The sequence below is a fragment of the Rhipicephalus sanguineus genome, chromosome 4 (assembly GCF_013339695.2).
Source record: "Rhipicephalus sanguineus isolate Rsan-2018 chromosome 4, BIME_Rsan_1.4, whole genome shotgun sequence".
Classification (NCBI taxonomy): Eukaryota; Metazoa; Arthropoda; class Arachnida; order Ixodida; family Ixodidae; genus Rhipicephalus; species Rhipicephalus sanguineus.
Genome location: NC_051179.1, coordinates 34761666 through 34781975, shown reverse-complemented (window position 1 = coordinate 34781975; position 20310 = coordinate 34761666).

Sequence of the window (20310 nt, the reverse complement as noted above, 5' to 3'; positions counted from 1 at the left end):
GGAGGTTAACCAGACGCGCGTCCGGTTTGCTACCCTACGCTGGGGGGGAAGGGATGAAGGGATTAAAAGAAAGAAAGAAGAGGGAAGAAGGCACTGTCAGGGTACATATGCACCTGTCCATTGAATGCCTACAAGCGGTCGTTTAAGCCGGTCGATTTTAAAAACAGCAGTAATGCTCGCGTCGCTTTGCTGGCCTGCGATGCGTAGGGCCACGATCCGAGGATCTTCTCTTCGGAAAACGGTCTGTCGTCTAACTTGTTCAGCGCATCGCGCAGAACGTTTCGTTCGTTCACAAAACGTCCACAGAAACACAGTAGATGTTCTATCGTTTCGTTGCTATTGCACGAGTCACATTTTGAGGTATCGCCCATGAAGCACCCAATTTTTAAATCTTTCACGTGACATATAACACAGACCAACCAAGCACGCGTAATTCTCAAGCTCGACTATACTGGCCTCTTGACTTACTGGCACGTCGCCCACGAAATGATAAAATTTTCCCAGCGTTTCGTCGATGTACGAGGCATGGTCGAGCTAGACAACCGCTGCACAGGGTCCTATTCCAGCCTAAACTTCCTTTTAGAGCCAGCACGTTTGCACAGTCGTAGTCTACAGAAATCTAGATTTCATCCACCCTATACAACGAAGTGTGATTCAGTGCATGCAGAAGTTATCGCAACCCGGTATGCGAACGTGTTAGACGGACACAAAAAAAAAAAAGATCTCTGACAGAGGTGCCTATCGCAACACCCTAAAGGCAACGGCGTTCTGCTGCTCACAATGAAAGCGAAGTTCTCCCTTGCCAAATCGTCTACGTTTGTAGAATGGCGTAATGCCAGAGTATCCATATATTTATTTCATTCAGCTTATACGGTGCGTTGCAATCCCCAGTCGGCCACGACGTTCCTTGTTTATTCAAGTAAGTGTAGGTTTTAGAACATGCTTTGTCGTCGGCATAGGCGTGCGCACAGGGGAGGGGGGGGCAGGGGGGGCGGTCGCCCCCCCCCCCTAATCACCTAAGAGGGGGGGGGCGGCGCAAAATCTGCCCCGTACATTGACCCTTCTAGTCACCTAAGAGGGGGGGGCGCAAAATCTGTCCCATACATTGACTTTGAAGGGGCGGGGGCGCTGCTACGACCCTTTGCCCCCCCCCCCCCTAATGGGGAACCCTGCGCACGCCTATGGTCGTCGGGTAATGTCATTTGCATCGTGTAAGTTCAAGTGAATCTAGATGCTTGAAGTGAGGAGAAGTCTAAGAACAAGAAATGTCGCTACAACCAATGCTTCCACAAGGGCATTAGTCAAAGACAAGTCCGCTTGTTGAAACGTTTGCTCCATCGACATTACGAGTAGTATGGTTCCTCATCGCTGGAGTGCTATGTTATTAAGTGCGGGGCACTTTAGGGGCCCGGGCTGTTGTATGCTGTCATCGTATGCTGTCGTAGCTCGGCCTATAACGCAGGCAAAACCGCGTATAAAAATAGAAAAAAAAGAGGAAGCCAGCCAGAAATAGAAAGAGAAAGAAAGGGAAAAAAATAAAAATAAAATAGAAAGAGCAAGAGAGAGAAAGAAACAGATAAAGAGAGAGGAAGAAATAAATAAAAAGAAAGAAAGAAAGAAAGAAAAGGCAGAAAAAAACGGGAAAAGAGAAAAAGAAATAAAGATAGGAGGAAAGAAAGAGAAATCCGAAGAGTAACAAAGAAGGCTGCCCAGTTCCGCACTTCCTTCAGGCTTGGCGCCCTTAGTGCGAAGCTACCTTAACCTTCTTGTCCGTGGACAGCTACAAGCGAGAAGAAATCACGTGCTTGTTGAAACAATCATTACGACCCGTGCGTAAACAAATGAAAAAAAAAAAGTTCTTCAAGAGGAATAAGCTAGGTTGGCGACTAACCTGACGGCAAGTTCCCTGTTAACCGTGGATTGCCTATGTTCACTTACAGTCTCATAGCTGTAACTCACAGAAGCGTTGGCAGCTTCTCGTAGCAACCGACCCTGTATAGATGAGAGATTTTAGCAATGGGAACTGTTAATAACTAACTTGAAATATCTCTCTGGCTATAACTTCTTAAGGCCTTATCAAGCCGTAGTGGAGGGCTTTGAAAATTCCGTCCATCTGGGATTCTTTTAACGTGCACCTAAATCTAAGCACGCGGGCTTCTGGAATAACGCCTCCATCGAAACGCGACCGCCGTGGCCGGAATCGAACGCGCTTTCTTCGGGTCAGCACATGAGTAGTGCACCACCGCGGCGACCCTGCACTAGAGTTGCGCATCATAGAGTTTCCTAAAATTAACTAGAGGGGACTCTGGCGCTGCGGTCGTTCAGCCACCATGGGAATGATGGGTAGTACACGGATTTGCCTATAGGCTTCATGCTTGCGGGCTTCGAACGCACTTGTGGCTGTGTTTATTGTTGTGTTTTGGTTTTCTTTCGGATAAAAGAATGGATGGTTGTGAACTTCGTGACCAGATTTGAATTGGGGAGCCTAAAAGGGTTAAAGTAGTGAAGTGGAACTGCTGACTTTTCTGAACTTTGTTTTGCGACAAAGCGGGTGCAGGCGATGCGGAGCCAAAGGGAGCCGAAAGAACGAAGTTGAGGCAAATCCGTGCACTACCCATCATTCCCATGCTGGCCGAAGCGCCATGCGTTGCAGCTCCCAGACACTAGCGCCAGAGTTCCCTCTAGTAAATATTGTAGGAAACTCTATGTTGCGCATAGTGTACTGTACCTGCCGTATATACGTACGCGTGCATACTGAATCATCTCCGCCGCGCACCGCACGTGCGTTCGGCCGCTATCCCGCGCCCGAGACAGGCGCGCGATAACGGCCGCTTGGTGAGATAAAAGTGTCGCGTGGCGCATTGGATCACTCTCTTTCGAAATAGCTGCAGACGGCCCCGAAACGTTTCCGCATTCACTTCTCTCCCTCTTTCATCCTCTCCGCTTGTTGGACGCACTCTCTCTCTCTCTCTCTCTCTCTCTCTCTCTCTCTCTCTCTCTCTCTCTCACCTTTTATTCTTTCTGCTTCGCGTTCGACCTTGTTACGTGATTCCTCACTCCGAACAAGGATTCTCGCTTTACACTAGCTCGCCTTCACTGTCAAAGGTGCACAGGAGCGCGTGGCCTTCTGGCTTCGCAGCTCTCTCTCTCCTCCTACCACTCTTCCTCTCTCGCCGCCCTCATTAAAAAAAGAAACCTCCTTACCTCGCCCATTTATTTTCTGGAAAGTAGACTTCGCATCCTTAAAAAAATGAAGTAGTCATTCGCGCCTTTCATTTGTAAATGCGGCATCTCCTGCTCTGAAGGTCGTGGGTATGTAAGTACTCGGAAATCTCTCCCGGTTTCTTTTCTTCTTTTCGAGAAAGAAAGAAGCGATGGTCATGTTGGAGATAAGACTGATTTGGGCGTTCGTAGCAAGAAATCGCGAACCAGAGGCCGTCTTGTTCACAAATGCGCGTATCTTTCGTGATTTAGCGTTGTTCGTGCTACGTTACTGCATAAATAATCTTTTGTGCTGTTTTGCTACGCACCACTGTCTTGCATAGTTCGAATTTTAGCGCTGAAGATCATCAGGACGAACGTGCTAGCGATTCCTGCGCTCCACGAACAAAATCACATACCCCCTCCTGCATTCTCTCTCTCTCTCTCTTTCTCTCTCTCTCTCATCCTCTCTCATGCTCTTCTTTTCATTCTTCATTTCTCTTGTTCTTTTTTTACACTGTGACGTTAGCCGCACGTCAGACCCTTTATTATCATTTCTTCGGCGCAGTGCGCCTTCCTCTTCTCGTTGATAAGGTACCACAGTGATTTCGTTGCGTCATACCCAGATACCGATCGTAAGTGAAACGATCGACCAGCAAGTGTATGAATGGTGCGAAAAGAATCTCATGTACGTGTGTGTGTGTGTACGTGCGTGTGTGTGTGTGTGTGTGTGCGTGCGTGCGTGCGTGTGCGTGTGCGTGTGTGTGTGCGTGCGTGCGTGCGTGTGCGTGTGTGTGTGTGCGTGTGTGTGTGTGCGTGTGTGTGTGTGTGTGTGTGTGTGTGTGTGTGTGTGTGTGTGTGTGTGTGTGTGTGTGTGTGTGTGTGTGTGTGTGTGTGTGTGTGTGTGTGTGTGTGTGTGTGTGTGTGTGTGTGTGACACATGTACTGAGCATGGCGACCATTTTTGTATGGTGGATACGCGGGGTACACGCGCATGTGTGCATGCCACGGCGCTGTACATTACTCTGCCTTTGGGACTTCGTAATGTTGACAGTGAATCAACATGGTGCGTGTAAAACTAAACGTGAGTAGTTTGATGACACGTGTTTTTTAACTTCAGTTATGTTTATATATATTTTTTTATTCTTATGTAGGAATACACTCACGGCACTTTCAAAACATGGTCTCACTGCTACGAAGTGATCTGCCTAAGTACGAGCGTACCGACGTCTGTCGGTATGTGGAGATTTCCATCAACAGAAAAAAAAAAGCTCCACCACAAACCAGTTTCCTCAGTAGGTTGCCTTTATGAATCTAGCCGTGCTTTAGCTGGAGCTATTCGAAGGAAGCAGCGAGACACAAGCTTGCTGCCAGCATAAAATTTCGTGCATTCGTTGCTCGAGGGCAGTATTACGTGACTGTTAGCTTACTGCTAGCAGGTATATAGTTCATGGAATTTATCCTGCGCGGTCATAAGGAATCAATGAACGCGTACTTGTGCTACGATTATCGCGAGTTAAAAAGTGCATGTTTTCATTGCAACGTTCCTTTAGAGCTTATGAAACTTGAACATTTCAGCTCGCGCAAGATAATGTAAATCGGAGATCATTAAAAGAGGCTTTTCGTCCTGCGGTGGGCATAAAATAGGCTGATAATAATGAAAGAAACCAAAGGAACGAGGTATATATGCTTTAAGAAGACAACTACATTTTCACATTACCTAGTTGTGAGGTATAATTACGTGTTCCCGCAAATCACGAATGTAATCGCAAGCTGATGACTGTGCTACTTGGATATGGTGTTGAAGCCCGTTTTTATACTCGAAACAAAGAGAAAAAGATGCGTTTGTACCCACGATTAGAGAAATTCGCTCTGTGACCTAATGAAATATGCACGGTATCGCATACTTCTATATGTGTCACATAGCACAATGCGCTTCGGGTTCAGCGGAGAAGAGTTTGGTCGCGCGGGATTGTTTCATATGCTCATGCAGCGCGGCACAAAAGTTCATGCATTCAGCCTTGATCGGGACGTAGCATGGAAATCAAACCGGCAGCCTCTTAATCATCAGCGGAACACCATAACCATCAACAGCACATCACGGTTCCTTTCGTGACGCTCTTCGCTGAGTGACGTCGTCATGCAGCGACAGGAACCTGTGTCTCCCAAATTCCCATTAGTACATTCACACACCAGCTCGTTGCCCTATCCACCTGCCACGCCGCGCGCTTTCTCAAGGATTCGTCGTGCCCCGACAGCAGTCACCCCCATCTGGAAGGCGGCCGACTCTCGTTCCGTTGACGTCCGCGTTCCCATACCTGGGACCATTGCCGTCGACCTCTAAGGACGACCGCCCTGCCAAACGCTTCGCGGCTGAGACCTCCTCACAGTGGGCTTGTTCCGTCGTTGCGGCGCTATAAACCAAACGCTGTTGTTCGTTTCTCTAAGCGGCCCGCTCAATGGCCGTTTTCTACTGCCGGCGGCGAGTAAGGGCGATACCGTTCCTTATACTCCGAAGCCATTGTAGCCACAGCACGCCACGCTGTCGATTGTGGAGCCACCCCAGCCTAACGACCGAGAGGCCCGTGAAAGAACTTCCGGTTCGGGTTTATGTTTCCGTCTACAATGTGTGTCACCGCCGTCGCGAGCGCTTCACGAACGATGCGCGCTCGCTGTTTTGCGTTGCCCAGCCGAAACGCACCCGACCATTCATTCATTCAGGCAGCGAAGAGAGCGCCGCGCGTACTACGCGAGAAGCAGGGGCTGCCGAGGTGCGTCAAAAGGGGTAGAGGAAAAAAGGCGTTCCTGGTATGACCTCAGTTGGCTAGGTGCGCGGAATTTCGCTTGTGGTGGCGCGGCGCGCCGTGATCTGCCTTTAGGGCCACTCTGTGCTGTCTTTAAGTGATGGTCGATTTCAATGATTTGGTGCAGACAAAAAGTGAGTGACCACGGGTCACCGGCTGGCATTTCATACTTAGAGGCGAAACTCGGGGGCGGGGGGGATGAGGTCGGCATGATATCTGTTGGCACGTGTGCGGAGTGCAGGTTCGCACGAAACAACGTGAATTGCGATAAATTTTAAAGACATTTTGTGAAAATTTGATTCTGGACTTAGTGGTCCCAACACGACACTTTTTTGACAGTCAATGTTTTTGGAAATTTTTGTCAGTTTTATCATCAGATGTGAGCCTGCATCACTTTTATCTGTCATTCGGGCCTCTGATCTCTATGATATGGTAAAAAGCCGTCGTTGGGGTCATACCGATGCTGAGAAAATCCGTAGCGCTGTAGAAGGATACGGACGGTTATGCACGAGTGTCAATTGTCTTCAAGGAATCACTCAGATTACCAGCACCATGACAGGCCGTGGTGTGGTGAGTAACTTTATTAGGAAAGCCGTCAGTTTCCTAAGCGGAGATGGCTGTCAGGCCATGCCTGGTGGCCACCTCGTCAGCGCGTTTAATGGCCAGGAGCTGGGCGTCCAGGCTTGTGGTCGTGACGGTTCTCTCCCAGACCTCACTTGACGCTGACTGCCCTAGGAGGTCTGGTGGGGGAGGGTCCTCCAGACTAATCAAGTAAGACAAGCCTCTGTCAGGTTCATGTGGTACTTACCCTATCCTTCAGTTTTCTGTGTTAACATTTTGTCCCTCAACAACAACAAAAAAAAAGAAAAGTCACGAAACTTGCATGAACTGAAGCTACCGGAATTACTGCGCATTGTCTTGCATACGGCAACGTCGGTATGACGACAAATTTTTTCAACGGCCTTACTTCTTTCATGAGGTCTCAAGCAGACCAGTAGGAACACCCCTATCTCTACCCTCTCGTTCGTACCCACTCTTCCTTTGCGTTCTTTTGAACTCATTATGGTGTACACGACAAGCCATGAGCCAATTTCTTACTGCAGAGACATTCAAAAGTCTGTTTCACGACACCAAACGTTTTCCGAACCCACTAGTGTGGCTGCAAACTCATTGTCACCTAATTGTAACGAACTCACTTCATCCGCTTTCTTCTAACGCTATAAAACGCGGGTAAGGTTACCCGCGCGCGCGAGAATTGGCATCGGGACCGCGCGCGACCTTTTTGATACCGAGTCGTGCAGGTGCGCACACCTGTTCCGTTGAGGAAAGGACGCGGCTTTTGGAAGGAAGTCGGTGGTGGGGTTGAGAAACGGGGTGCTTGAATGAAGCTCGGCGCGCGCCAGCGGCGCTTTGTCGCAAGAGGTGAACGGGCCGGATTAATGGCGAGCCGGTGCGTCTCCATTGAAGTTCACGGCTACGCGTGCATAGTACGCGCTCGGCATCGTGTACGTAGTCGTAGCGCGTGTGTGCACTATTCGAGACGACCGGATGTAGGAGTGCCGCGAACGCGTAAATACTATAAGCAGCCAAGACGGTTCAGAGACTCGGAGTTCCTTTGCCCCCGAGCGCGCTTCAACTCCAGGGGTCGTTGAGGGCACTGCTCTGCCATGGCGCGCGAGGCATCTCGGAAAGCCTGCCATGCAGGTGCAGAAGAAGCATTCGACGTAAGGTGAGGTCGTCTTCCGGTCTTATTCCGTTGAGGCTAGTCTTTTGTTCCGTCGGTGTCGTTGTTCTTTGTGATTGTAACATTCGCTTCGCAGTTGACCTGCCAGAGTAACTCGTAAAACAGGCAGCGAGGAGAATAAGGACGAACTTAAGGGCTCATTTTTTTTTAGTTAAGACCGCAGGAGCAGTAGCAGTAGAAAAGCTCAGAGGTCGATCTGAATCAATGTTATGACCTGCTACTAAGTCTGATAGAGGGAGAATGGTTCGAAAGGGAGAGACAGCAGGTGTTAAATATAAGATGAAGATAGTAGCGAATAAACTTGAATTGCGAAAACCTCTTCAAAGGCTCATATCTCGTTCGCTCCTTGTACAAAAGTTTGATAAGAGCCTTGAGCATATCACATTGATGAACAAGGATCAGGTCAAGATACATATAAAACCTTTTAACGCGAAAGCGCTATAAAGAGCTCTTTACGTAGAAATTCCGGTGTCGGCGTCGGTGTCGGCGTCGTCGGTTGTGAGCGAAAAATCAGCGTTCTCCGTGACCGAAAAATCGAGAAAGATGCAAATAAATTAAATAACAAAAATGTTTGCTCGGTTCGAATGAGAATGAACCCAGGCCTTCTGCGTGGCAAGCAGTGTTCCACCACAGAGCCACGCCATTGCTTGAAACTGCTTCGGAAAAAAAGACTATGTGAATGTCATGTAGTGGGAGGAGTCTCCTCAACGCATGTAATATTGCGTGGCAGAAGCGTAGAATCGCGCGAGACGTCAATACATATGAATTGCGCAACGAGTGGGTGTTTTAAAGGCGCACCCATTGCAAAGCGCTCAGACATATTTAATCAGCATCATCAGATAAAGTAATAACGAAGTGAACAGCTGCGTAGGTTCACGGGTTGCCTTATGGACACGTAGTGGGCCTTGTTGTGCCTGGGCATCTGCTTTCGGGCAACCAGGAGAGGAATCAGCACCTGTGTGCTGTGTGCCAGAGCATTGCTATCAGGCAACCAGGAGAGGAATCAGCACCTGTGTGCTGTGTGTCAGAGCATTGCTATCAGGCCACCAGGAGAGGAATCAGCACCTGTGTGCTGTGTGCCAGAGCATTGCTATCAGGCAACCAGGAGAGGAATCAGCACCTGTGTGCTGTGTGCCAGAGCATTGCTATCAGGCCACCAGGAGAGGAGTCAACACCTGGACTTCGGTCAACACCTGCGTGTTGCTCATGCCGGCGCATCCCAGTTCGGAGAAAGGTCGACACCTACGTGCCGGCGGACGGTCAACAGGACAATGGACGGCTAGAGGATTTAAGGCCGTGCCGGTCCGTCGATCAGGGAGAGAGGAGAAGGAGAACGACTCGAACGGAGTCGAACCAGCCGACGTGGTCGGGCTGGCAGTCATGTTGCCTGAGAGCCAAAATATGTAAATAGTCTGTATATAAAATTTTTTCCTTCTTCACCTTGGCCTTACTGACTAGTCCGAGCACGATACACACCCGTGTTAGCACCGGCCACGCAACCCGAGTCCCAACAGCGATTCCAGAGGAGGGATGCAACGACGCGCAGCGAGCCTGAGGGACGACATCGGAACCTAAAGGTGGCGGTAGCGATGGGCCACGCTACCTCATTCCTAACAGTGGTGGCAGCGGTGGGATGCCACGACCTCGTATCCTACGCCGCGCACCCGAGGGGCCCTACCCCAGTCATAACAGCCTTCACTAATTCGCAAAAGAAAGAATTGTGACGTAGTGGGCACAGCGCAACTGTAATTGCAGTATGTATTCTAGGATAGTTCGAAACGGACAATGTTACGCGCACATACGTTCATTTCCTTGCGGCACTGTTTAGGCATGTACCGAGAACCGAAGCCGATTTGAGAAGGCGATGCGCACGGGTCTTGGTTACGCTATCGCGTTGTACTCTTGAAGGCGAATCTATCTCAAGCGTCCTCCAAGTTTTTCATGTGATGGTCGATGAAAAGATTTTGACAAAACTTACACCAGTTTACTTGTGTAAAGCGCAAGAAGAAATATACCTAATAAAGTTGGCTTTACAATCTGTTCTACCACAGACGAGCCTGGTTAATACCCCAATGGATTACCCTGAACCATAAAATGAAGATGCCCGGACTTTTTGGCGCGAAATTAGGAAAATGGTAGTGCGGTAGTGCAGCTAAATAAATGGATTTAAAAAAAAACGAGGAACTCGATAGAGAGAGAGAGAGAGATAAGATTCTTTAATGAAATGCCCGGAGAGGTTAGCCTGGTTTGTCGCCTGGAACTCGATAGGGTAGACTCAAGTAAGTACCAACAAAGATTGATTGATTTCCAGTGAACCGTAAATTTGTACGGTGCACTTCAACGCGACTTCATGTGATCGATTCACTCTTTCTGAACTTTTATTGTGACGCTTGCATGATGCGGTGCTCACAACCTCACAAAACAAGAATTCAATTAAGATATTGCTTCTGCTTCTGTTATTTCGCATTTGAGCTTGTCAATAATTCTGCCTGCTGAAGTATACACTTGCTCAAAAAGTGCGCTTTGGAGATCAAACAGGATAATCTTTAACAGCGCGAACCCCGGACAAAGAAAAGATACACGAAGACGGACGAAGAGACGTTGTTTTCGTTTTCATACCTTGAGAAAAAACTGGTTGAGAGAAGGCACACAGAGGACACGCACGGGATTAATTTCCATCGTCGGAAGTTAGTGCCGTATTCGTCCATTGCGTGACTTCTCCAGTTTTTACCCGTGCTAAGAAAAGAAAACATCCAATCAAGGTGCTACACCAACACGCCCACATTGCTACTCTTGGCGACTTGTAGCAGCGCGCTCTCTCACACATGTTCATCGCGTTCAATGGGCGCTGACCTTCTGGCAGGCCGCTACGCGCATCTCCCGGCTTGAAAGAAAGAAAGAAAGAAAGAAAGAAAGAAAGAAAGAAAGAAAGAAAGAAGAAAGAAAGAAAGAAAGAAAGAAGAAAGAAAGAAAGAAAGAAAGAAAGAAAGAAAGAAAGAAAGAAAGAAAGAAAGAAAGAAAGAAAGAAAGAAAGAAAGAAAGAAAGAAAGAAAGAAGAAAGAAAGAAGAAAGAAAGAAAGAAAGAAAGAAAGCGCTCGTTCATTCATTAGGAGTCCACGACATTCAGTCACTACGTACGCAGCGCCAGCCCGTATCACGCCATGAGCACCCTGCTCATTCATTGAAGCACTCCCGCGTGAGATGGGGGATGGGAAAAGCACTTCCCACAACCGTGGTGCCGGGGCTCCCTACCTTCCCCCCTCGGTCCCCTTTGAGAACGCATTGTGGTCGCACGGGATGGGTCGTATACCTGGCCTGCATCGTTCCCATAGCATTCATAGCAGGCGTGTCTGGCATAGCTGCTATATGCCGCGCCCGTTCCATCGAGCTACTCACGGGATCGTAGATTGACGATCGACCTGCTGCCTCGGGTTCTTCTGCTTATCAGCACGTTAGTCTTCAAGGCCACTCACGATCCCAGCGGCGGTCGACACATTGGCCGGTATATATTTAAAAAAGAAGTAATAATAAGAACGGCAACAACACCGTTACAGGGCCATACGGGTGTCGGCGCCTGCGCATCAGGGGCGATCTGAAATTAATGGTCTGAAAGGAATGATTTAAATAAGATTATCTAAAAGGAATAATCTAAAAGCCATAAAACTATCTGAAAGCAAAAGGGAATACGGAGGAGTATGATCGACAATCCGTTCCACAGGAGACATCCAACCCATGTCCATCCTTTTTTTTATGTACATCCAAGCTGCCTCAGTCTGTCCTGTGCCTTCGTCGTGGTCGTTGTAGTAGTAGTAGTGGTAGTAGTAGTAGTAGTAGTAGTAGTAGTAGTAGTAGTAGTAGTAGTAGTGGCAGTAGTAGTAGTAGTAGTAGTAGTGGCAGTAGTAGTGGCAGTAGTAGTAGTAGTAGTAGTGGTAGTAGTAGTAGTAGTAGTAGCCGTAACGCAGGTCACGTGACCAGAGGTGGGAGTTAATAAAGAAATAGATAAAACGAAATGATGATGACGATGGAAATGATGATGATAATGAGGAGGAGGATGCATGTTAAAGAGACGGGACGTGCACACACGGACACAAGAGAGAAGTCAAGACACCACAAACGCCGACTGACAACTGAACAGGCGCACAACGGCCGAAAAGAAAGAAGGCCCGAAAACTTATCGGCGCATGTCCAAGCAATTGGCGAAGCTATCAATCCGGCACGCGTGGTAGTCTACGTGAGGGATAACTAGTTGAGAGATAACTAGACAACAAGAAACGTTCCAAATGCCGCCGAAGGGACACCACATGGCTTCATGCACGCCTTATAGGCCCGAAAGATTAGCGCATGCGTGCTCTAAGAGAGCTCTCTATAAGCAGATGAAACGAAATCAGATTCACGGGAACGGGAACAGAAACTCCGTGCCGAGGAGATTATGTAAGGCCGTTCTTCGCCTTTTCACAAACAAAGCAACACGCATCCATTCAATGCAAGGGGCCGCCTCCGTGCCCCACAGCATTTGCTGTTTGTTTACGACCAACCATTCTTTGTTACGCAAGGGCAAGACGTAAAAAAGAAGATATCGCGATAAAAAGGGGGGCGAATCGAGCTCAGGGTCGCCCTCCTCTCCCAATAACTTTCTCCCGGTTGTCATCTCAGGCAGAAAGGAGGGAGGGGTGCTGTTACGTCGATGCCCACTTTCTCCGCTCCCGGCGCGGCCGTGCACAGGGCGCGATGCGATCGGAGAAGAAAGTACACAGTCCTAAAACGATTTCCGGTGTTGGGATGAAGGAGCCGAGTCACCTTCTTGGTTCGCCCTACCGCTCTCCGCGAGCGCCGGGAGGGAGAAGGCGACCTGACCGCTGCAAGGTCATGGTCAAGGTCACTCCTGTTGGCACGCTGCCAGTGGCCTATAGCCATCGCGGGATCTCGCTGACCCACTGACTTCGCCCGGTGTGAGGCTACTAAGAGAGCTAGACGCACAAACATGCACACACAAACACCGCCCACTTATATATCCCCCGATAGGTGGTAGCTGGTTGAGCCCTCTCAAACTCCCGACGCCATCCATCGTGTCTTCTCACTGCCGATTGGGTGTGGTTGCACTCCCTACTTATACAGAGACCGTTCTGTCAAGCCGATGCGCAGTCCTGTTTTACTTCGAGAGAGCCTTCAATCTTGAGCCTACTGGAAAGGAGCGAGTGACAGAATGCGATACGACTGTCTTGAGATGCATATGTGATTGAACAGTTAACGATCTTGCTTCTGTATGGCGCTGAGGGTACATTCTGCACATCATAGTCATTTCGGTGTTGTTTAATGGAGGCAGTAGTACGTATGCTGCCGCTCTAAAGCTTGCCTTTTGTGGTGGCGATGTGGCGCGGTCAATCGCGACCGCTAAGCAGCTGAATATGACGCTGCTTTTTAGAATCCTCCTGCTGTAGATCGACCAGAACAAATTTCGAAACCATCTTGACTTAGTCGAGAGAGGTCGCAGAAGAGGGGGCTGCTCTGCGCGCTGGTTCAGAGCTTCCATCTCCTTTCATTGGCTACTCTACCTTGCATCTCTGAGCCAGCAGGATAGCGCCATCTTTACTTTCTTAACAATTAATAGCCCCTTCGCTACCTCCAACTGATCTGTTATATAGCTAACACCTGAATGCACAGGGTACCACACAATTCATGGGCGTAAAAATGGTTGCTGCGGTACGTTTACTCCTTGCTGACCATGATAACTCGACGCCATTTAGTAAACAAAATGGAACGTAGCTCCACAAAGTGAATGATGACGAGTGGGCGAAGCTAGGTCCTAAAGTCCATAATCTCTAAGTTGTAGTCGCCGAGTAGTATAAAGGGTGTGTGCTTGTAGGAGCTTTATATTGCGCTGTCACACTTATAATTGATATTAGGGTACTGTTCAACCTTTTCTTGTGTCTCACGTATGTTACCCGAACGTTGCTCCATATATGTAAATTGAGTGACATAAAGTGACATAAAGAGTCGACGACAAAGCTCGGTCCTAAGGTCCATAATGTGTGCGTTGAAGTAGCCGACTAGTATAAAGCGTTTGTGCTTGTAGGTGTTTTATATTGTTTTGTCATAATTATGATTGATATTAGTCTGTTGTTAAACCTTTTTTATGGAATTTTATACGATGCTGTGCCGTGAGCACGGACACCACACAACGGACAAGCCTAGACCCTAAGGTGCTTCGCCCCTAAAAGTAGCGAAATTCTCCCTTTGATAAAACATTGCGGCAGCTCCAACGCGTCCTGTTGGAACCTACACGCTGTGAGTTACTTACGCACCTTCGGCTTTCAACCGCCACGGTAGTCTAGCGGTTATAACACTAGCGAGTGACAAAATACTGGCGAGTGGTTATGGTGCTTGAATGCTGACCCGAAGGTTGCGGGATGAAATCCCGGCCGCGGCAGCCAGATTTCGATGGAGGTGAAATGCTATAGAGGCCCGTGTGCTTAGATTTAGGTGCAGGTTAAAGAACCCCAGGTGGTCGAAATTTCCGGAGCACTCCACTACGGTGTGTCTCATAATCATATCGTGGTTCTGGGACGTAAAACCCCAACAATTATTACTTATTATTTTTCGTCTTTCACCAGACGTTCAGAAGCCCAGGACGCAGCGCGTCTTCCGGGGCCACTTCCACACAGTCTAAGGTCGTGGTATATATTATGTCCTCGATGTGGACGATCGTTTCTGACCAAACATAAAGATCTAAAACCGGAAGGCAGTGCCTTCCTGTCGACGTGACCATAGGCGCGCTGGGGGGGGGGGGGGGGGGGGGCTATTCACCTAAGAGAAGGGGGCGCAAAGTCAGCCCCACACATTGACATAATAGGGATGGAGGCGCTGCAACTCGGGGGGGGGGGGGGGAGGGGGCGCAATGTCAGCGTCATACATTGATATAATTGGGAGGGGGGGCGCTGAGACGAACCTTCGCCCCCACCCCCTGAAGGGGAACCCTGCGCACGCCTATGGACATGACGGAAGTGGTAAAGGGTAGTAAACTTACTGAAGTGATCCAAAGTGCGTATCCGAAAACCACTTGTCTCACAGGAAGTGGTTCTGCAAAAGTTAGGCATGACCCAGCATTTCTATGACTAGAGGCTGGGCCGGTAGAAATGTCGCCTATTTTGAAAGACAGCAGCACCCACGGGAATGAAAACCCATAGTTACGAATCGAAGCGCAGCATTAAATGTCCGAATAGTGACCCCTCCCCCCTCCCCCACCCCATTACCGCTAAAGTCGTCCTTGCATACGGAATTCCGCCAAATCCCGCAAGGCATTGAGCCGACTACATCCTTGTAAGTCAGCGATGGGTGCATATTGGGGTAACCCAGTGATCAGTCGCATTGCTCTACGGTTAATTCGTTTAGGATGGAGTGAGTGCGCGCGGTTCGTGTACACTAAGGAAATGCAGAAAGCCATCTTCTTTTTCTTCTCAGTCATTATATTGATCTTGCCCCGCCACCCACCGAAGGCTTTCTGCTCTGCACCTAGCGTGGTTTTGCACTGCCTCCAGGATTGCAGGCACCTCACCTGGTTTTGCTCTGCCTCCGTGAATGACCCACCTTTGACCAAGCTACGATGTCAAGTGATGATGTCATCACGCGACGTTACGTCATGTGACGTCATTATGACGTCACAAATTTTGGCAATCTGTGACGATGACGTCATGTGGTTACGTCGTCACCTGATGATCTTTTGCATCATTCGTTAGTCCCTGACGCCGCTGGACGCCGACGACGCCGATGGCCAATTTTCGCGTTTGATGAGGCATCCAAAGCTTTCGCCTTAAAATGTTAAGCACATCGGGACAATGTCTCGATCACACCCCGTGCCTTCAAGTAAGGTTTCTTACCATAGCAGAAGTTAATTTTGGTCGATGAATTTTGCCACCCTTAAGGTGCAGAACCAGTTTCCGCCGCCCGAGGTCCGCGCATGGGCATCGAGAATTTAATACGAGGATGCAAATTTATAGGACAGTTCTTAGGCGCCCGCTCCTCGGTTGAGCGTCGTCCCTCGTCGCAATCTAGCGAACGACCACAGCGAAAGATTCCTGTATTTAAAGCAGAAAGTTGGGCCAGTTGGACATTCGAACACGACATTTTCCAGCGCGAGAGGAAAAAATCCACGCATCTCCACGAAGTGAATCATGACAAGTGGGAAGCTTGTCATGATTGTCATGACAAAAAAATGGCCACAAGATAGTCGGCTCAATGCCTTGCGGGACTTGGCGGAGCAGCAATTTCAAGCCCAGAGTTTCCGTCTCTCCACGACGACGGCTGGCCACCACATCCTACAGGCATTGGGCTACTCGACCGAAAATCTTGAACCGCTCCCATCCCCGGCTCCGCCATGGCATCTGATTGACTTGGTTGATGACATACCTTTACCAAAGAACATGAGCTCAGCCAGCGCTCTACGACGTCAAGCAGCTGCAAAGCGTCATGCGAATTTGTTCAACACGCTTGGTCGTGACGGGATCATAAAACTATACACTGACGCGGCCCATTCTGAAAATGGTGCAGCTATAGCTTGCTATGGCTAAAAGTCGGCTATCACCGCTGTCGCTCGTGCGCCTACTGATAACACCGTCACTAACTTAGAACTTATGGCAACATACCTTGCTGTTTCTTGTATAGAAGAACGGCAACATTCAACTCATTGTACGTGCCACGTTTATACGGATTCACAAGCGGCTTACACAGCCTGTCGTGCCGGTGGGGCTGAGTATGCAATACTACAACCAAACCGAGCCGCGGTGCGTCGTCTGCGATAGGACGGCCACACTGTAGTAATCAAATGGATTCCAGCGCGCGATGGAATCACCGGAAACGATGTGGCACATCAGGCAGCGCGCGCAGCCTCCCTTTCCGCATCTTTGTCTGGGGTCAACCTCGTTTTCTCTGCATGGATGTATACGCTCCACCAGCCCAACTTGCCCGTCATGGATGCGGCGGAGACGTGGCAGCGAGCGCATCGCTACCGCCGTCGCACGCTCACGCATCTTTGTAACCCCGAAGGACGTTATCGTATACCAATAAGCAAACTACGCAGGGCGGAGCCAGTTCTCCTCCGCCGTGCTCAAACTGGTACTGCTCTCACCAGCCAGGATTCACCTTATCAACCTGGAGACCTATTCGAGTCCCCAATGTCCAACTTGTCCGTCTAAAGGTACAGCCAAACATCTTCTATGGTCGTGCCCGGCGTTTGAGGCCGTCCGGCAGAGGGCGCTTCGTTCCTCGGTGCACAAAGACCTCAGACACCTACGTGACTGGACCGATCCTCCTCTAGACCTTGGACCAACCGATGCTCAAAGATATTGGCAGTCTTTCATAGAGTTCTTCCGGGAACCAGAGGGTTCTGGCCAGTACTTCGCCGAAAGGACGACAGCAACAGACATCAGTGAAGACTCTGGTCCCCCTCCCCCTCCTCAACCACCTTAATCCCTATTCTCAAAATTTCTGGAGCAAGGCTTAAGCCTACTTAAGGCAGATATAAAGACGTATTAAAAAGAAAAAAAAAAGATGGCTTTCGCTTTCTAGTCGTCTTAAGTGAATGCATAAGGGACCTGAGTTTTGCATGAGGACATGAGTTGCATAAGGACGTGAGTTTTGCTCACCCATTTTGATGTTCACGTGGAACTATGTCTTTCGCAGTGACGCTGACGATGCCCACGGAGCCGCTTCACGACTGGCCCGCTAAACAAAAAGATAGGAAATGATAGCACTATTTAAAGTTGGGTAAGTTGGTTTTTATTCATGATGTGAAAAGGCACACGGAATAGAAGGAATTAAAACGACACATGGAATAGAAGGGTACAGGACGACGAGCTTCTAGCAACTGACCTTCATTTGCTTGAAGTCGGTTCGGCGAAAGACAATAAATGATAACTGTTGGGGTTTTCCGTAACAAAACCTCGTGATTATGAGGGACGCCGTAATGGAGGGCTACGGAAAGTTCGACCACCTGGATTTTCTTTCCCGTGCATCTAAATGTAAGTACACGGGCCTCTAGAATTTCGCCTCAACCGAACTGCGGCCGCCGCGGCAGGGATTCAATCCTGCGACCTTCGGGTCAGCCGTCGAGCGCTCACTAGACCACCGAGGCGGGTAGAAGTCAGTTGCTAGAAGCGCGTTGTGCTGTGCCCTTCTATTCCATGAGTCGTTTTAATCGCGCCTTTTCCCATCATGGGAATCATAAACACGAAAAGCCGCAAATGATGCTATAACAAAGGGCCGCTAACATATACTGCTAACGCTAGTATACCGATTCTATATACTAACCCTTTGTGTAGCTTAAATGGTCACGACGAAGCTACAGATCGCTGGCCGAATGGCGCAGAGAGCACCGGTTCCAATGCACAAACCACCGCCACGTATGACAGAGAAAGTGGGCGGGGGAAAACACTGAGCTAGCACCTATGAGGGTCGCTGAAGCCGATAAGCGGACCGAATACATTTCCGTTATCGCCGTTGTGTGTCGGCCGGTGTTCTTTCTTTAGCCGAGTCTCGTCGGGGGACTCGGCTGCGTGCCCACTGTACATATTTTGTTTTTTTTCAGCGCAGCACGCCACGACGAAGGGCTTGCGGCCTGCTGCCTGCAATGCAGCAAGTGCCACTAATGCTGCAAGAAAGGCGTAGCCGATCGTAATATAGCTGCGAGGGTGAGGGGGGCGAAGTCGATTGAAGAAGTCGTCGCGGCAACCGGTCCGACAAGGGGTGAGAACGCTTCCAGAGAGCTAAGTCAGGTATATATAAACGAAGACAAGACAAGACTAAAACCGAGAATGCACGGGAAGAAGAAAAAGGTGGGAAGAGGCAGCGATAGATGCGAGCGTTATAACATTCGTTATCAGCGAAACACAAAACTGGCTGTGCCGCGCGTTTTCTTTTCTTTCTTTAATAAGCCCAGCCCGATCGATCGACGCCGTCATGTCTGGGCCGGCTGAGGCGATACGTCCCGTCGGTCTGTTCGAAGCGGTTGTATGATAGCGCTCTCAGCTGACGATGCCCCACCTTTTCTCTCGATGTTCTGCGCTTCGGGGAGACACCTGTTGCACCGCGCCTGCAGGATTCGTGTAGGATGGACGGCCGCTGTCCTTCTATACGCTCTTCTTATCGGAGCTTTTCCCTTTCTAATCTCGTTGCCACCGCACACTCGCCAAACGCCATGGCCTTACGCACCCGCGTGCATACAAACACACACTGCCTCTGTATGGGAGTGGATTAATCTTTCGTTGGTTAAGTCTCGGGCGATTTCGGAGCGCGCGGGCCGTTCCCTATCGATTTTTTTTTCTTATTCTTTACCTCTCTGAGCCGAGAGACACCGCTGGACTTGAAGATGCGAGATCTAATGTTCTCCGCAAGTTTTTGAAACGACACGGGTGGACGAGGGTGATGGGTTGGCGTAAGCGGTGTTATAAGCTGGGTTGTATGTAGAGAAGCGTGCTACTAGACCACAGATCAGCGGGTCGAATTTAAAGCTGCAAGAAACTAACCTTGCCAGGCGTGTGCACGCATCGGTTTGACCATTACACCGGACTCTATAGAATGGTAATCCGTGGCTTATCTTGTGGTCATTTTTTGTTTTTTATGGCTGAAGCCTTCGATCCATTCATTCCTCTCTCTTTATCACTCCCGTGGTCGCGCATGCGCACTTGCTCTTGAAAAAAAAAAAAAAGAGGAAACTCCTCTTCGACGACAAAGCAAAACAAGTGCCTGCACAGAAGCCACATGCAAACCCTGATCAGATAGTACGCCGCAAACTTGTGCCGTTTCGAACCACTCCTCTCCTAAGCAGGAGCGGTGCCTGGTTAGGTTCTCATACTGACTTGTTATGGCGATTGGAAATGATGTCATCGCTGCCACGCGGTTATTCGTCACACTCGTTTGCCTTGGTGCTGAACTAAAATTACCATACGTTTTCTGAAAGATGCACATCAAGCCCACAACATCTGCTGGTTTCGTCGGCTGGTTTCGTCGCGTCGCGTGGTTTGATGCTGAAATTAGGTAGGCCTGCAAATTGTCTTCGAGCCTAGCTTACATAAAGAACACGCTTATTAGGATCGGAACGCCAGACCAATCGCTCATCGTTCTTATATTTTGGAAGAAACAAAAAGGTGATTTTCTATTTCAATAGTACTCAGCACTGGGAGAAGTCTTGACCACCGTTTTTGTCTTGATCTATGTTCTCTTGGCGCATCTTCTGCACTGGTGTAGCCGGGAGGCGGGGGGGGGGGGGGAGGGGAAGATCGGTTCAACTCACCCCCCCCCCCCCGATGTTATTCAATTTTGCTTGCGTATGTATACACGCAGACATACAAACGCACGCACGAACAGACATAAAGTATGCTTGAACCCCCCAGAAACAAAAAAAAATCACAGCATATCCACGGAGTGAATGATGATGAGTGGGCGAAGCTGCGGAGGTTCATCGGTAAACCGTGAATCTTCCGTGAATTCTGCCCAGTACATCATCACCGACGTGAGATCGGGCGCGTTTATACTAAAGGTTCGATGAGAGTTATGACTACTTGCAGCTCAC